Consider the following 17716-nt stretch of genomic DNA (forward strand, 5'->3'; position numbering starts at 1 on the left):
TGAATACATGGCAGTTTTGTTCGAGAAGGGACCTCCAGTGACTAGTATCTTATATATTAAATACCTACTTATGCTTCAGAAATTTTTAAAAGAGATCCTGAGATCAAAATATTTGAAAACTACTGGAGTACATGAAAGAACCTTCCTGGGGAAAGAAGATGTTACTTAAGTTGTGATCTGAAATAGTTTGGAATTATGATTTCTTGAAACTTTAGTCCAAAGTGACTCTAAAAGAAAATGCACTGGAATTGTGAAAATGGAGATCCTGATTTCCTTGAGCCCCTCCCCCCCTTTATCCAGGTAGCCAGAAGAACTGTAAGAGGACTGACTCTATCAACCTGACATACCAACAATCCTTTGCAGTGACCAAGAGTAAACCTATCTGGATATCCATAAAATCAGCAACTCTGAAGCCTTTTAAGTTCATACCAGTTTTTAAAGTTGACCCTGAGCCATTTGGGAGTTTGTGGACCTTCAAATGACATCCTTATCTTCAAAAACTTTATAGGTTTTGGAGACAATCTTCAAAGACTCCCCTAACTTTGGTTAGGGGACTCGGAATCATCCTGGTTTTGGAGACATTTTATTAAGCCTTGAACTATGAACTACTTATCTGATTTGTGAATCAAAGGGCCACAGTCTTACACCTGAAATTCCTCACTTCCCGTCCCCTTGGAGATAGGGATCATAGATTCTTTCCTTTCAACCTTCCTCCCCTAATACTTACCTTCTTTTGTTCAAAAGATATATAAACTCTCCCCAATAATCACTTGATGGGTTGTCAACATAGACTGGCAATCTCCATGTTCGTGTTTTACTTCCTTGCTTAATAAAAACCTTTTTTTTAATTTCTCAGGCATCATCCTCCCTTTAGGGAAAAGGTGGATTTAAATCTCTAGGATTGGCCTTTGTGTTGTCTGACCATCTTCCCCTTTGGGGAAAAGAGAGATCTAAATTCTCTTAAGGAATACTTGCCTCAGTTTATAAGTTTGTAAGAAGAAAACTGAGGGGAGCACATTTTGAGGGGCCTTTTTCCAGAAGAGTTAATAAATGACTAGCCACCTGGCTGTTTTTAATTTAGGACATTATCAGCTTAGGGGTGAAACTGCTCACTACTCACTTCAGAGGGCAGAAGGAGTAGAACTAGGGAGAGGAAAGAGGTATCAGAGAGAGAGAGAGAGAGAGAGAGAGAGAGAGAGAGAGAGAGAAATGAAAAGAAAAGACTGTTGTCCTAGGTAGCATTCTCTCCATCAGATGTCTCCCCACTGAGAAAGAACACCATGTCATTAAGTTCTTGTGGGACTTAAAGACTTGAAATCACAGAGTTGCAATGGTATCCCAGAAGCTGGCCAGTCCAATTTCTTGCTGAATCACTGAATACCTTAGCATCAAGTCAGTTTGCTTTGGTGGACCTCAGTTTCTCTTATCAAAAGAGGTGATTAGGTTAGCCAGTCAATTAGTGAATAGGCATTTATAAATATATGCAACTATGTTAAGTGCTGAAGATACAAAAAGCTTCCTTATAAGGAGCTCACAATCTAACATAGGAGACAACAATCAAATAGATAAGAACAAACCAGCTATCTAACAAGACTAATATTGCTGTTGAAATGTTTCGGTTGTGCTCAATCTTTGTGACTCATTTGGGGCAGCAAAGATACTGGAGTTTTGCCATTTTCTTCTACTTCCATTTTATAGAAGAAGAACTGACATAAACAGGGTTAAGTGACATGCCCAAGGTCACAGCTAGTAAGTAAGCATCTGAGGTTGGATTCAAACTCAAGAAGATGAATCTTCCTATTATGAAACCCATGGTTCTGTCCCCTTTGCCACCAAGTTGCTAATTCAGGATAAATAGGAAATAATTAAAGGGAAACAGCACCAGAATTAAGAAGGTTGGGAAAGGAGCAGGTAGATAGTGCAATGGAAAGAGCATTGACCCTGGAGTCAGGAGGACCTGAGCTCAAATATGACTTTATACATTTACTTAATACTTAGCTGTGTGACCTTGGGCATTGTTGCTTTGCAAAAGGTAGGATTTTAATTAGAATTTCAAGGAAGTCAGGGAAGCCAGGAGGTGAAGATGAAAAACCTGGAGAGGAAAGATGGACTAAGAGTAGAGTAAGTTAGGATATCAGTTTTCATAAAGATCCCAGGACCTCTATGCACACTTAAAAAAATTAATTTGTTTATTTTTTTAGCATTCATTTTTTAAAAATGTTGTTTCAAGCCATTCTCCAATTGACAAATGGGCAAAGAATATGTAAAGGTTATTTACAGATGAGGAAAGCAAAGCAATCCATAATCATATGCAAAATAGTTCTAAATCACTACTTATTAGAGAAATGCAAATTAAAGCATCTCTGAGGTACTACCTCACACTTCCCAGACTGACCAATATGAACAGAAAGGACAATGATCAATATTGGAAGGGATTTGGGAAATCTGGGACACTAATACATTGTTGGTGGAGTTGTGAACTCATCTAACCTTTCTGGAGAACAGTTTGGAATTACACCTAAAGGGCAACAAAAATGTGCATACTCTTTGACCCAGCAATACCACTACTGGGTCTGTACCCTGAAGAGATTATGAAAAAAGGGTAAAAACATCACTTGTACAAAAATATTCATAGCAGCCCTGTTTGTGGTGGCAAAGAATTGGAAATTGAATGAATGTCCATCAATTGGGGAATGGTTTAATAAACTGTGGTATATATATGTGATGGAACACTGTAATTCTATTAGAAACCAAGAGGGATGGGAATTCAGGGAGGCCTGGAAGGATTTGCATGAACTGGTGCTGAGAGAGGTGAGCAGAACCAGAAAAACATTGTACACCCTAACAGCAACATGGGGGTGATGATCAACCTTGAGGGACTCACTCATTCCAGCAGTGCAACAATCAGGGACAATTTTGAGATATCCACAGTAGAGAATACCATCTGTATCCAGAGAAAGAATTGTGGAGTTTGAACAAAGACCAAGGACTATTACCTTTAATTTAGAAAAAAAAACAAAAACCTAATATCTTATTATGTGATCTTGCTATCTCTTATACTTTATTTTTCTTCTTTAAGGATATGATTTCTCTCTCATCACATTCAACTTAGATCAATGTATGCCATGTAAACAATGTAAAGACTAACAGACTGCCTTCTGTGGGGTGGGGGGGGTGGGGGGAGAGAAGCAAGATTAGGAAAAAAATTGTAAACTTCAAAATAAATAAATAAATATTTTTTTAAATTGTGTTTCAAATTCAGTCTCCTCTTCAGCCCCTCTTTATATCTATTTTGGTCAGTATGACTATGACAAAGGTAAACCAAGGTACATTTTCTCTAAGTAAGATAACTGTTTATTAATAATAATGTGGACAACTGTAACAAAGTGGGTCACTGTCCTCAGTAAATCCAGAGACCACACTGAGAAAGGAAAAGCCCTCTTACCTGAGATGCTGGAAAACTGGAGCTCTGACTGATTGGGGAGGGGGTCATCCTAACTGGTTACTTTTTATAGACAACAATACAGAAGTTTCCATAGTTTTGCAAGCAAATTTCCCAGGGCTTAGATCAAAGGGTACCAAAATGATGACTTCCAACCATACCTTTAAGCCAATTTGGCCTTGGAGAGATCACATTTTTTTTAGCTTCACTGAGAAATGGGGCTTGATAAAATGGGGAATAAGTTCAATTACAGAGTAGAATCAATTATAAATGATACAGCATAATTCCTCAATGTGAAGTCATGCACAACATGTTTCCATATTAGCCATGTTGAAAAAAATTAAGGAAAGTAAAAAAGTATGCTTTAATCTGCAGAGTTCATCAGTTTTCTCTATGGAGGTCAATAAAATTTTTCATTATGAGTCTTTTGGAATTGTCTTGGACTATAGTATTGATCAGAGTAGTTAAGTCTTACATAGTAGATCACCATTACAACATTGCTGTTACTGTGCATAATGTTGTCCTGGTTTATCATTTCACTTTGTATCACTTCATATCACTTTCCAGGTTTTTCTGAAAACATACTGTTTGTCATTTATTATAGCAAAATAGTATTCCATCACAGTCCTTTGGGCATAGTTCCAATTTGTTCTCTAGAATTGTTGAACAATTCACAACTCTACCAACAATCCATCAGTATCCCTATTTTTCCACATCCCCTCCAGCATTTGTCATTTTCCTTTTCTATCTTGTTAGCTTAACTGATAGGTGTGAAGTTAGACCAAGGAGTTATTTTAATTTGCATTTCCCTAATCAAGAGTGATTTAGAGCATTTTTATGTGACTATTAATAGCTTTGATTCCTTCTGCTAAAAGCTTCCTGTTCATAGCCTTTGATCATTTATCAATTGAGGAATGTTCTTATATTCATAAATTTGGCTCAGACCTCTACATATTTGAGAAATGAGGCTATTATCAGAGAAATTTGCTATAAAAAATTTCCCCCCTCAATTTTCTGATTTCCCTTTAATTTTGGTTGCATTGGTTTTATTTGTGCAAAACATTTGAATTTCATGTGATCAAAATTATCCATGTTACTTCCCATGATTCTCTTGTTTGGTCACAAATTCTTCCTTTATTCATAGATCTGACAGGTAAAATTTTTCCATGGTCCCCTAATTTACTTATGATAGCACCCTTTATATTTAAATTACATATCCATTTTGAAATATTTTGGTAAATGGTGTAAGATTTTGGTCTATGTCTAATTTGTGAGTTTTTGCCCCCAAAGTCTGGATCTTTGGGTTTACCAACCATTAGATGACAATGGGCATTTGCTTTTGGTAGATATAGTCTATTCCACTGTTCAAGCAATCTGTTTCTTAGTCAGGGCTAGAATGAGTTGATGTTTACCATTTTGTAATACAGTTTAAGATATGTTACAGCTAGACAATCTTCCTTCACATTCTTTTTTTTCTTTTTTTAGGTTTTTGAAAGGCAAATGGGGTTAAGTGGCTTGCCCCAGAACACATAGCTAGGTAATTATCAAGTGTCTGAGGCTGAATTTGAACTCAGGTACTCCTGACTCCAGGGCTGAAGCCCTATCCACTGCACCACCTAGCTGCCCACATTTTTAGGTTTTTGCAAGGCAAAGGGAGTTAAGTGGCTTGCCCAAGGCCACACAGCTAGGTAATTTACATTCTTTTTCATAGATTCCCTTGACCTTTTGTTTTTCCATATGAATTTTGTTATTATTTCTAGATTTATAAAATAATTCTTTGATAGTTTGGTATGACAATGAATAAGTATTTAACTTTTTTTAAGTTTTTGCAAGGCAATGGAGTTAAGTGACTTACCCAAAGTCACACAGCTAGGCAATTATTAAGTGTCTGAGACCAGATTTGAACTCAGGTACGCCTGACTCCAGGGCTGGTGCTCTATTCACTGTGCCACCTAGTTGTCCCCAAGCCATGATTTTCAACATATTCAAACTGAAAATTTAACAATATGCTCTTATGACTCAGTATGGCCTGGATTTAAAATATTTAATTTTACCTCTTAATATTTGCTAAATTGATAAAATTTTAAAATGTTTGTTAATTTGTTAAAACCACAACAAACCCACTACATAGTAATATAAATAATATTTTTATTCAAAAGCTCTATTTTTCAAAACTAAAAAAAGTTTAGTGAAAAAAGTGTCATTGTTTTACATATCTTTGCAAATCTCTTTAATGAACCATCTGGATTCTCCTATCTGGTTCTACATTTGGTGGTCTCTTGGTCTCTTTTGATATGTTGCTTTAGTTGAAGTACATAAAAACATTCAGCCTCACATAAATATGTAGTTGGAAAAGGGTGGAGTATTTTAGTAGGTATATAATGTATGATGTATAAGTATGTATATAATATGTATAATATAATATTTGAGTAGGTATATAATGAATAATGTATTATGAAAATTGATTTAACCACACAGACTCATTGAAAAGGCTTTAGGGATCTCCAGGCACAACTAGGAGGTGCAATAGATAAAATGTAGGTACTGCAGTCAGGAAGGCTCCTCTTCCCAAGTTCAACTTCTGCCTCAGACACTTACTAGCTATGTGACTCTGGAAAGTCATTTAATCTCTCTCTGCCTTGGTTCCTTCATCTGTAAAACTGGGGCAAAAATAGTATCTACCTCAAAGGGTTATCATAAGAACCAAATATTTTGATATAGCTTTTGGTTATTAGCTCTAACCACTTTGGGAACCCCATCCAAAAATACTAAGGATCGGACCCCCTTTCATTCCCTTAAATTTCCTGTAATGCTGCCTGATATCTTACAAATAAATCTGGGGACAAGAACTGAAGGATTAGGTGAAGGAAGGCTTTTGGTATTGTCCTTAGAATCTTTGTTCACCTTCTGGTCTTTATTGTAAATATCTGCCAGCAACATTCTGGTCAACTCAAAAGTTCAGATCTTGCTGCATGTATTTATATTCATGGCACCGAAGAGATTGATACATCTTCTTAAATGATTGCCTAGGATATGGACAAGGAGAGGGGCTAAAAATTGGGTGAGTAGTAATTCTCATGAATAAATGGAAAATATGAATTATATTTATTTAGACACAGATATAGAATGCCAGGCCTGCAAGGGATACTCTAACCCAGTTCTCAAAGTCAGATCCTCTAATCTCTTGTTCTTATTCAGTCATGTCCAACTTTTTGTGACCCCATTTGGGTTTTTCTTGGTAGAGATACTAGAGTGGTTTGCCAGATCATTGTATAGAGGAGGAAACTGAGGCACAGAGCAACTTGCTTGCCCAGGCTCACATAACTAGTAAGAGTCTGAAAGAAAGATTTGAACTCAGACCTTTTTGACTTCAAGTCTTATCTTCAGACCAATGTGTCAACCAGTTGTAGGGTAAGAATCAACAATCTGACAAGAGTTAAAATAATCTTTAATCAGATAATTGATTGGATCTAAGGAAAGGATCAGTCAGAATAACAGTCTTAATCCTGGCTAGAGGGCTTCAGCTGGATATCTAACTCAGTAAAGTTCTCACTGTAAGACTGATGCCGGACTCTGGGCTTGGAGGAACAGCCAAAGTAACTGATTATTTTCTAGTACAACTTTAACACAAACACATTCTCCCTTCAATGAAAACAAAATTCAAAACAACCAACAAAAGGGACAACAACTGAGTAAATTTGCTCCAACAATGCATGCTGTGAGTGCAGTGATTATTTAATATACCATTGCAAATGAGATCCATTGAGATGTCTTCCCAGGTTGTGTGACTGACAGCAGCCAGAGGGACAGAGCACAAGCAGCTAAAGAGACTTATTCCACTCCCTCCTCACTGTCCATCAGTGACACATAAATCAACATGGGTTACTTTTGAATGTGAAATATTCTGGAAGTTCACAGGATCATAAATTTAATTGTAAAGAGAAATTTGAGGCCAATAAAGTACAGCTTCCTTTATTTTACAGATAAGGAAACTGATGAATAGAGAACTAAAGTGACTTTGCCAGGGTCACAGCAAGTTGGAAAGTATCTTTGATTTTTTTTAGCAAGGCAAATGGGGTTAAGTGACTTGCCCAAGGTCACACAGCTAGGTAATTAAGTGTCTGAGGCTGGATTTGAACCCAGGTATTCCTGACTCCAGGGCCAGTGCTCTATCCACTGCGCCACCTAGTTGCCCCCACTATGCCACCTAGACACCCGGTATCTTTGTTTTTTAACCCAGATCTTTCTAAGACCAAGTTCAATATTCTAGCCATACCCCACACTGCCTTCTTAAACAATCTTTGAATAGAAGTAAAAAGTGGCAAAATATGTTTTTAAATCATTAATTTAGTACAATATATTTTGAAATGCCCATTTTGTTTATATGTTATCTTAAAAACTGTACTAAATTTTAATTTTTATTTGGACAAAATAGAAGTTAATATTATTTGTATAGATTATCTTATGAAAAATGTAGGTTGGCATTCTAATTTTTTTCTAAAAAGACAGCATTGCTACATTAAATTTGGAAAGCACTGCCTCAGGCCATGTGAACCAAAAGAATTTCAGTCTTCCCTAGTAAGGGAAAGGTTTACCAGCTGATGTGTTCCAGCAGATGTTAGCAGAGAGCAACAAATGGCCCAAAGGGACTAAAAACCAGTAGATGGTAGCAGAGGGTAGCTCATCAAGAATTCAGCTACGGACCATCAGAAATAGCTAGAAGAGATTACTCAATGTCCAAAGAGAGTAGAGACATAATACTCAACAGAAAGCATCAAAGAGCAGCATAATGACATCATCAGAGTACACAGACACTTCTGTAGTATCAGAGATGTGAGGTGCCCCAACAACAAATTTGACCTGCCCACACATGTTCCTCTATTCCTGACTCTTCATGCATGTACCTGAGCCCCATATGCTCTGTAGATGAGTATGTGTGTAGGTATGTCTTCCTTAGTGAAAGTATGGGAACCTATGAAAGATTGTATCTCTGAGGACATAGGAGGGAGAAATATTATCTTTTCACTTAATTTACTATATTATTTGATTGAATGTCTTTTGATTGAAACTAGTTTATCCTGACAGATTACTTTCCATGGGGGGGGGGGAAGTAAGATTGGGGGGAAAATTGTAAAACTCAAATAATATCTTTAATAAAAATAAATTTAAAAAACTAGTCTATCATATCTGATTAACTTGAAAAAAGCAACCACATCAGTAGGGGCTCAGGAGTTATTTTGGGTGCTAGATCTCAGGTGAGAGGGCTCAGTGTGCTCTATATATATACTGTAGAAGTATCAACAGTCAATTTTCCGAGGGAGAGGCTGGACTAGTAGCCAATGTTGAGTTTAACTGAAAAATGGTATAGTATAAGTTTTACCCTGTAAAGAACATTCATTCTAGGTTCTAGTACCACTTATGCCACTAGCTAGCTGTTTTACCTTGGTCATGTCACTTCATCCTTATAAACCTCAATTTACCTATCTGTAAAATCAGGATTTATGATACCCGTCCTGCCTACTTCATAAGACTGTTGGGAGAATCAAAGGACAAAATGGGTATGAAAAGGCTTTGAGAAATAAAAACTGCTGTACAAATATAGGATAGCATTAAGTGGATTTGTGGCTAAATTCTAGTAAGCCAGAGGAGGCTTCCCAGAGGAAATGAGCTTTGAGCTGTTTCTTAAAAGACAGGGAGGATGAAGGGAAGTGAATGGAATGGGAGGCTGCTTTACTCAACCAGTGACTGCTACCTGAAATCTTCCTTTGACTTTAAAACTATGTCAGGGGCCCAATGGATAGAACACCAGCCCTGGAGTCAGGAGGACCGGAGTTCAAAAACGATCTCAGACAATGATTACCTAGCTGTGTGGGCTTGGGCAAGTCACTTAACCCCACTGCTTTGCCAAAAAAAAAAAAAAAAAAACCTTTGTCAGGTTCAAGTACAAATTATTCTAATGTTCCTCTTCAGCTATTTACACCCTAGTCTAAATGAGTTTATAAGATTTTTTTCCCCTGAGAGCAAGAGTTGATTGGAGAAGGGGGAGTGGAAGGGAGATAAGGGAGTATTATTAGAGGAGATTATTAGATGGAGCACCTGCCTAGAATCAGGAAGATGCATCTTCTAAATTCAAATTTGGCCTCAGACACTTGTTAGCTATGTGAACCTGGACAAATCACTTTATGTTGCTTGCCTCAGTTTCCTTATCTGTAAAATGAGCTGTAGAATGAAAGGGAAAATAACTCCACTATCTTTGCCAAGAAAACCCCAAATGGGGTCACAAAGAGTCAGATATAAGTGAACAACAAAAACATCAGGAAAGAGAGGCATTCCTTCTATGAGGAGGAAATCAAGAATATCTTTAATTTTCCAATTCTGGCCTGATCCCAGGCCTTTGACTTCCTTTTCTTCTCTTCTTCCCCTCCACTTTCAATCTCAATTCCCATGCTTCACTTCCATTCACAACACCCTCATCCTCTCCCTCCCATCCAACCTCCTTCTCCCTCCAGCAACCTGTTCTGTAAAGTCTGTTACCTAGGATGAAAAGCTCCCCTGCTCCTCCTGCTGCCTGGAGGCTGAATGTCTCCCACCCTCTCCCAAACATCCCGAGAGGATTTGAGGATTTCTGCCCATTCAGTCAAAAAGCTGTTCCCCAGAGAACTGTATCCAATCCAAAAGGGAGCTTAAAGCTTTGCCTCTTTAAATGGGAAATGATTGAGTCTTAATCTTACAGAGTAAAATTCAACTGCTTTCTATTAATAGTCGATAATCTTTTCCACTCCCCAACTCCCTTTTCCTCTTCCTCTGCTCATGTACATCACTTTCGAGAGATGACTTCCCCCTATCTTCCAGGCTTCTACTGATGCTCTCTCTCCCCTGAAATTAAAACCCAAAGAATATACATCTTGGATCAGTATTGATGTTAACTTCTCCAGAAGACAGAGATAGAATGAAACACACTAAGAACAACAATTTTAAAAGACTTATGATGGAAAATACCATCGATATCCAGAAAAGGAACTGTGGAATTAAAATGAAGACCAGAGCTTATTATCTTCAATTTTTAAAAGTTGTCTTATGTATTATGTCATTTTTTTCTCCAATATTTTCTTTCTTGCATTTGGATTTTATTCTTTTCTCTCAACGTGATCAGTATGGATCTAAAAAAAAAAAGAAAAGAAAAGAAATGGGGGCAAAATAAGATAGAATTCTGCTGAGCTCCACTTCCTAGCCTCACCCCATGATGACATCAGAGGAATTTACCAGTCCTCCAAAGCTCTAGCTCCTAAGAATTCCATGTCCAACTTCTCTCTGGAATCTTAGTCCCTAAGGAAACTCCATCTAAATGATTTGCATCCTTATTCTCCCTCCACCTCAGCCCGGATGCCCTTCTTATTCTATGTACTTTTTTCTTTTTATCATTTATTTAACAAACATCAACAAATACAGACATTGAGATAGTGAGAGAGAGAGAGAGAAAGAGACAGAGACAGAGGTAGAGACATAGACAAAGGAAAGGGGGAGAGAGAGAGAGAGAGAGAGAGAGAGAGAGAGAGAGAGAGAGAGAGAGAGAGAAGAAGGGAGCTTGTATAAGAAACTGGCTAATTCACAATTAATAAATATTAAGTATTTATTATATGCCAGCACTGCATAAATAAGGGTTAGAGATACAAAGTAAAAATATGCTCTTCCCCATGAAGCTCACATTCTAATGAGGGGAAAAATTCATCAGTTAGCCACTGACATACCAGATGTATGGAATGAAAATGGGAAGTTGCCTCAGGGGAAGGCTCTAGAGGAGGTAGAGACTGGAGAAGGCCTCTAGCAGAAGGTGGTATTTGAACTGAGTCATGAAGAAAGTCAGGGAAGCTATGGTTTAGAGACAGATCTGACTGGCCCTGTCCCAGGCCCTCTTTTCTTTCAGTGACATCACCAGCTCACCTCTCTTTTACTGTGAGAGAATCTTGTCTTAAGGTTGATGGCTGCTGATCAGAATGGTGGTTACTGTAGGTTGGGTGGTTATGGCAATTTCTTAAAATAACCACGATGGAGTCAGTTGTTCAATCGACTCTTCCCTTCACTTGAACACTTAAAGGTCATTGTAAGGTTAATAACTGGCCTAATTTCAATATTGTTGTTTCTCAGGGAATAGGGAGACCTAGGGAAAGAGAAAGACAAGGGAATAGCCAGTTGGTGGAGCAGTCAGATCATATACAATATTTATTGATTTTTGGAACCTCAAAACAATTACAATAATAACATCAAAGATCATTGGTCACAAATCACCATAGCAGATATAATAATATTGAAAAGTTTGGAACATTGAGGGAATTATCAAAATGTAACATAGGGACAATGTGAGTTGGAAAAAATGTTGCTGTTAGACTTCCTCAATACAGGGTTGTCAGAAATCTTCAGTTTGTAAAAAATACAATGCTTGTGAAGCACAATAAAACAAGGTATGCCTGTAATAATTTTACAGGAAAAATTCACAATTTATAATACAATTTCACATATATAACCTCATTTGAGTTTTACAATTCTGTAAATTAGCTATGATAAATATTATTATCCCCATTTTACAGAAAGAGAAATTGTTCTCCATTTTACAGATGGAGAAATGACTTGCCCAAGAAGAAACAGTTAATTAGCAGCAAATTAAGGATCAGATCCCAATTCTCTTGATACCTTAGTCCTGCCTCTTAATTTTTTTCATATCTTGAACTTCAATTCTTCCTGATCATATCACTTTCCTTTAAAAAAAAATCCTGAAGGAGAGCAAGGTGGTAAGAGTGGAAAGAGCACTGACCCAGGAATCAAGAGGACTTGAATTCAAATCCAGTCTCACATACTTACTAGCTCTGTGACCCTGGGTAAGTTACTTAACTCTGATTGCCTCAGGAAAAAAAATCCTGAAAAATCTTTTTTCCAACCCTTTTGTCACAACCCCAAACTAGTGAGAATAAATTGACTAAGGCAACTGGTTATAATCTACAGAGCCCTCCGTTATAGTAGCCAGGAACCCCAAATCTTCACCAAATCCTTCTATCACCTCAAGATACCATATTAAACTTTTCCTTTCTTTCTCAGTCAAACTAGAAAATGTTGGCCACATTTTAAGCCTTTACTTCCTTTCCCCTTACCCACTCCTCAACCTATAACAATTCAACTCTTAAATTGAAATTGCTCTGGCCAAAATTACCAATAATCTCCATATTGTTAGACCTGATGGCCTTTTCTGAATGTTCATTCTTGATGAGCAGCTAGATGGTTTAGTAGATAGAGTGCTAGGTCTGGAATTTGGCCTCAGACACTTTCTAGTTCTGCAACCCTGGCCAAGTCATTTCACCCTGTTTGCCTCAATTCCCTCAACTTTAAAATGAGCTGGAAAAGGAAATGGCAAACCAATCTAGTATCTTTGCCAAGAAAAATCCCAAAGATGGTCACAAAGAGTTGAAACATGACTGAAAAATAAATAAACAATATTCTTCTTGACACCTCATGCCACATGGGAACATAGTTAATCATCCTCCTCTCCTCAGTTATTTGGGTTTTCACAACACTTCTACCTATTTTGTGTAATTTTTCCCAATTTTCTTTGCTGACTCATCATGCATATCACACAAACCCCCAACCATGGGTGTAACCCAGGGCCCTGTCCCAGGTCCTCTTCTCTCTTTACCTCCTTTCTTTCAGTAATAACACAACCTCCTATGGGTTTATCATCTCCATGATAGTGACTCCAAGAACTAGATATCTTGCCCTATTCTCAATAAGTTCCAGTCCCTCAGTCTATTGAACATTTGAAACTGGTGTCCCAGAGACATCTTCAACTCAAAATGTCCAAAACTAAACTCATTATTCACCCCTTCAAAAAAACAAACAAAACAAACCAACCCTCTTCTCTTCCAAACTTTACTATTTCTACTGTAGTGTAAACACTGCCATTATTTCAGTATCTTACTATATAAACTTTATTATCCTCAACTCTTCTTTCCCTAACCCCATCTGGTGCCATCATTCACTAACCTTATTATTTCTATTTCCACAATATCTGTTCTAACTGAAGCATCTCACTATTCCTGTAGCTACAGCCTCCCTCCAACCCTCATTTCCTCTCATGTACACTAGAGCAATATCGTCTTAATTGGTCATTGGCATAATTGGCCATTGACTCAAGTCTATTCCAATTCATTCAGTTGCCAAAGTGATAAATATAGACTCAATTTGGTTTTCAAAGCTCTTCACAACCTGGCTCAAACCCATCTTTGTACATTATTATAAATTACTCATTATTAATTAGCAGTCCAACCAAATTGAGCTTCTCTTTGTTCAATCCATTTACTGTCTCTGATCTTTTTATTAGCTGTTTCTCATTCCTAGAATGAATTTCCCTCACATTTACTTTATAGAATCCCTTATTTCCTTTAGTATTCTGCCTAAACATCACCTTCTATAACAGGGGTGGGGAATCTTTATTCTACCAAGGACCATTTGGATATTTATAATATCATTGGCCTGCTATATTTGGTCATACATTTAATTAATTCACTGCTAAAAATCTCCCAGATTTATTGAATTTTGAGTCCTGTCTGTGGTTGCTATGGCAGCACAGAACACAGGTCTTCTACCTCTGGCCAGTCAGACTTTCCTTTCCCTTCCATAAGAAGACTTTCCTGATCTACCCAAACTGCTTTGTATTTAATCTGTGCCTGCTTCTAGATTCAGGGTGATTTTGGACAAGTCACTTAACTTCTATGCTTCAGTTTCCTCCACTGTAAAATGAAGAAAAATAATAGTATCTACCTCCCAAGATGGTTGTGAGGATCAAATAAAATAATTTGTAAAGGGTTTTGCTCTGTACCTCTGTACCTAGAATTATTCTAGCTATACTGAGATACTGTTATTATCATCATCATTAGTATAAATATGTTGTCTCATCCAAGAGCAGGGAACTAATGCATTTATCTCTTTATACAGTGTCTAACAAAATGTCTAGTTCACAAAGAAACTTAAGAAAAAATGTGTAATTGATTATTTGATTGACTAAGTTAACCTAAACTCCTAGAATGACCTCCACCAGGGTAATCCTTTACTATTGATATCCCAAGCTCACTCTACCTGGGGCTACGCATTTATTCTTAATTAGATATTGGGGACCATTTAGGGTAAAAAAGAACCAGAAGAAACGTGATATAGTGAAAGAGTGATTAACTTAAAGTCAAAAGACCTAAGTTCACATCCCAGCTCTGAAACTTTCTAGCTGGGTCACCATAGGCAAATCACTTCTGGCTGAGTCACAGTTTCCACATTCATAAAAATAGTATTAATACTAATATGGTATAGCTGTGGGGTAAATCCAGACCAAATAAAACTTTTACAGAATAAAGGGAAAAAAAGAATGTTACTAGTTGATAATCTATATAGCATTTCAAAGTTTTTAAAATACTTTACATACATTAGTTATTTTAGTCCCACAAAAACTCTATGACAGGGGCAGCTAGGTGGTATAGTGGATAAAGCACTGGCCTTGGAGTCAGGAGTACCTGGGTTCAAATCTGGTCTCAGACACTTAATAATTACCTAGCTGTGTCGCCTTGGGCAAGCCCCTAAACCCCATTTATCTTGCAAAAACCTAAAAACAAACAAATAAAAAACTCTATGACATAGATACGACATTATTATTCCCATTTTATAGAAGAGAAAGCTGAGACTGAGAGAAATTAAGATGCCAGGTTCACACAGCCAGTATCATAGGTGATTTTTGAACCTATCTTCTTGAAACCAATCTAGTACTCAGAACTTGTTCAAGTTTAGTTTCTAAGCAAGTCTATTGTGATGCAATGGAAAGAGTACTGAGTTTGAGATCAAAGTACTTTCTGTTGTTGTTAAGTTGTTTTCTGTCATGTGTCACTCTTCATGACCTTGTTTGTGTTTTTCTTGGGAAAGATACTGGAATGATTTGCCATTTCCTTCTCCAGCTCATTTTTCAGATGAGGAAACTGAGGCAAACAGGGTTAAGTGACTTACCCAGGTTTACACAGCTAGTAAATGTCTGGGGTCAAATTTGAACTCAAATTCCTGACTCCAAGCCTGACATTCTGTCCACTGCATAACCTAACTACCTGTGTGACCCCCCAGGCAAATCATTTAACCTTTCTGGCTTCTAATTTCCCCTAAGTCTATGATTCTATAAAATTAATACCATCCTAGACTTTATTCTGTTGATGAGCTATCTGTCTTCCTAGATTAAAAATTTATCCTCAGTGTGACTCTCCTCCCTTCTCCTTCCATCCAGGAATTACAATTTCCCCCTTCCTTTTATCTTTCCTGAATAAGATGACAGGATGTTAAATGACCTCTTTCTTCATGGCTATGAATTCCAGCTCAATGGCCTGCCACCCATCCTGGTCAGGGTGGTAACCTAAATATGATCACAATTCTATAAACAAAGGCTTGGAACTCCCATTCCTTGCATAATGTGGACTGGGAATCAGGTTCCATTTATTATTTAATTGAATGCTGAGTATTTCAACATCTTGATAATATTAGTAATCAAATAATTGGTAGTTTATCTCTATTTTATAACATATTCTCAACTTAAAAACTTTTCTACTTAACTGTCAATCAGCAAACCCTTATTAAATATTTATTCTGTGCTGGTCATTGTGCTAGATGCTGAGGTACAATTATAATGATTGAAGCAATTTCTAATGAAAAGCAGCATGGAAGATAGAGAGGGATATATGTATGTACCTATAGAATAAATGTAATAGGAATAAATGAAAAAATAGTTAAAAGGTAGTTTGGAAGGGGAGGTAGCAAGATGACTCAGGGGTAAGAGGTCTGGGCCTGGCATTAGGAAGAACTGAGTTCAAATTTATCATTAGATGCTTGCTAGCTCTATGACCTTTGCATGGGCAAGCCACTTAACCTCTGTTTACCCAATCCACTAAAGAAGAAGATGGCAAACTACTCCAGTATATTTACCAAGAAAACCTTGCTTGGGGTCATGAATAATCAGACCCAACTGAACTATTAAACAACAGTTTGAAAGGGTAAGCACTACCAGTTGAGGTAACCAAAGTCTTCATGTTGAAAGTGGTATTTAATATGCAGCTTAAAGGGATAGAAGATTCTATCAGGTGGAGAAGGAGTGCATTCTAGGTATGGGAAACCACCAGGAAAAAAGGCACAGTGGCAGGAGGTAGAAAATCATGTATAAAGAATAGAAAGAAGGCTAATTTGGCTTGATGGAAGAATACATCAGGGGGAGTAATGTTTAATGAGGCTAGAAAGATAGTCTGGGGCCAGGTTGTGAAGGGCTTTAAAAGTTAAACAGAGTTTATATTTTATCTTAGAGGCAACTGGGAACTGCTAGAGTTGATTGAGTAGGGGAATCATAAAGTCAGGTCGCCATTTAAGGAAAATTACTTTGACAGCCAATGTATAGCATGGACTAGAGTGGAGAGATTGCTGATGTAGGGCAACTAATTAAGTAGCTGTTGCAATAATCCAGATGAGAGGTGATGAGGGCCTGAACTGAAGCAGCGACAATATGAGTAGTAGAGAAGGGTTAGGATTTAAGAGATGTTATGGAGGTAGAAATGGTAAGATTTTATAACTGATTGGACAGAGAGGGTGAAGATATGAGTATAACACCAAGATTATGAATCTGGGAGACTAAAAGGATAGTGAAAACTTTAACAAAAATTGGGAGTTTAGAAGAGAGCACAGTTGTCTTTGGGAGGGGAAGTTCTAAATTCATTTTTGGACACATTTAGTTTGAGATGTCTCTAGAATATCTAATTTGATGACTAACAGATTTTGCTATCTTATATTTAATATAATCTATATAATCATGTCTTACATGATTGTATGTATATAACCTATATCATCTTAGGAGGGGAAAGGAAAAGGAGGGAGGAAAGGAGAAAATTTGGAACTCAAAAGTTTATATAAGCAAATGAATCTTAAAACAAAATAAAAAAGAATTTCTAGTTTAAAATGTCCAGTTGGCAATTGGAGATGTCGAAATTAAGCTCAAGGAAGAGATTAAGGATAAATATATACATACATACATAGAGATGTATGTCCACATGTATCTGTATAATTAAACTCTTGAGAGCTCATGAAGTTATCAAGAGAGATTATAGATAGATGAAGGCCCAGATGAAGCATAGATGATAAGACAACAATGAAAATGGAGAAGAAGCAGTCAGAGAAGAGAGAGAGCAGCAGCATGAAAGCCAAAAGAGGAGAAAGGATATAGGA

At 37.2% G+C, this 17716-nt stretch overlaps 1 pseudogene; it reads right to left on the minus strand.

Moving 5' to 3' along the window:
* Positions 1-3272: 3272 nt before the first annotated feature.
* Positions 3273-17716, minus strand: part of LOC141523560 (cold-inducible RNA-binding protein pseudogene) — a 48250-nt pseudogene continuing 33806 nt past the window's right edge.

This window comes from Macrotis lagotis, chromosome 5 (assembly GCF_037893015.1).
Source record: "Macrotis lagotis isolate mMagLag1 chromosome 5, bilby.v1.9.chrom.fasta, whole genome shotgun sequence".
NCBI lineage: Eukaryota > Metazoa > Chordata > Mammalia > Peramelemorphia > Peramelidae > Macrotis > Macrotis lagotis.